Here is a 1860-nt window from a genome sequence, read left to right as displayed (position 1 = left end):
ACCCCAACATAGAGCTGCCAGAACTTACACAGAACTGAGAAACAGACACTTGGAGGGCTCAAACAGAACCTTATGTGCACCAGGACCCAGGAGAAAGGAACAGTGACCCCACAAGACACTGACTCAGACTTGCCCATGAGTGTCCAGGAGTCTCTGGCAGAGGCGTGGGTAGGCAGAGTGGCCTGTGCTGCAGGGTTGGGGGCACTGAGTGCAGCAGTGTGTGCATGGGTCCTTATGAAGGAGGTTTCCATTATCTTCATTACCTCCACCACAGTTTACTGAAACTGAAACTGAAGTCGCTCAGTCGTGTCCGGCTCTTTGGGATCCCATGGACTGTAGCCTACCAGGCTCCTCAGTCCATGGAATTTTCCAGGCAAGAGTACTGGAGTGGGTTGCCATTTCCTTCTCCAGGGGATCTTCCCAACCCAGGGATCAAACCTGGGTCTTCTGCACTGCAGGCAGACGCTTTACCATCTGAGCCACCAAGGAATCCTCTATCATAGTTTGGCCCTAGGTAAATAACAAGGAGGGAACACAGCCCCACCCATCAACAGAAAACTGGATTAAATTTTTACTGAGCATGGCCCTGCCCATTAGAACAAGACTCAGTTTCCCCCTCAGTCAGTCTCTTCCATCAGGAAGCTTCCATAAGCCTCTTATACTTCTCCATCAGAAGGCAGACAGACTGAAAACCACAATCACAGAAAACTAACCAATTTGATCACATGGACCACAACCTTGTCTAACTCAATGAAACTATGAGCCATGCTGTATAGGGCCACCTAAGATGGATGGGTCATTGGAGAGAGTTCTAACAAAGTGTAGTCCACTGGAGAAGGGAATCCCGAACCACTTCAATATTCTTGTGTTGAGAACCCCATGAACAGTACAAAAAGGCAAAAAGATAGGACACTGAAAGATGAACTCCCCAGGTCAGTAGATGCCCAATATACTCCTGGAGATCAGTAGATAAACAACTCCAAAAAGAATGAAGAGACAGAGCCAAAGCAAAAACAATCCCCAGTTGTGGATGTGACTGGTGATGGAAGTAAAGTCAGATGCTATAAAGAACAATATTGCATAGGAACCTGGAATGTTAGGTCCATGAATCAAGGCAAATTGGAAGTGGTCAAACAGGAGATGGCTAGAGTGAATATAGACATTTTAGTTATAAGCAAACTAAGATGGACTGGAATGGGTGAATTTAACTCAGATGACCATTATATCTATTATGGTGGGCAAGAATCCCTTGGAAGAAATAGAGTAGCCATCATAGTCAACAAAAGAGTCCAAATGCAGTACTTGGATGCAATCTCAAAGATGACAGAATGATCTCTGTTTGTTTCCAAGGCAAACCATTCAGTATCACTGTAATCCAAGACTATGCTCTGGCCAGTAATGCTGAAGAAGCTGAAGTTGAACATTTCTATGAAGACCTACAAGACCTTCTAGAACTAACACTCCTCCAAAATGTCCTTTTCATTATAGGGGACTAGAATGCAAAAGTAGGAAGTCAAGAAATACCTGGCTGCTGCTGCTGCTAAGTCGTTTCAGTCGTGTCCGACTCTGTGCGACCCCGTAGACGGCAGCCCACCAGGCTCCTTTGTCCCTGGGATTCTCCAGGCAAGAACACTGGAGTGGGTTGCCATTTCCTTCTCCAGTGCAGGAAAGTAAAAAGTGAAGGTGAAGTCGCTCAGTTGTGTCCTACTCTTCGCGACCTCATGGACTCCTCCATCCATGGGATTTTCCAGGCAAGAGTACTGGATTGGGTTGCCATTGCCTTCTCCTAGAAATACCTAGAGTAACAGGCAAATTTGGCCTTGGAGTACAGAATGAAACAGGGCAAAGGCTAATAGAGTT

General features: G+C 46.1%; 1 non-coding gene across 1 annotated transcript; it reads right to left on the bottom strand.

The window, feature by feature from the left end:
- Positions 1-417: 417 nt before the first annotated feature.
- On the bottom strand, positions 418-489 carry TRNAC-GCA (transfer RNA cysteine (anticodon GCA)). The gene has a single exon. It is a non-coding gene; the product is annotated as a tRNA-Cys (tRNA).
- Positions 490-1860: the final 1371 nt, after the last annotated feature.

Source organism: Bos taurus, chromosome 3 (assembly GCF_002263795.3).
Source record: "Bos taurus isolate L1 Dominette 01449 registration number 42190680 breed Hereford chromosome 3, ARS-UCD2.0, whole genome shotgun sequence".
NCBI lineage: Eukaryota > Metazoa > Chordata > Mammalia > Artiodactyla > Bovidae > Bos > Bos taurus.
Note: the sequence above shows the minus strand (reverse complement) of the source record. Positions and strands in the feature narration are given on the sequence as shown.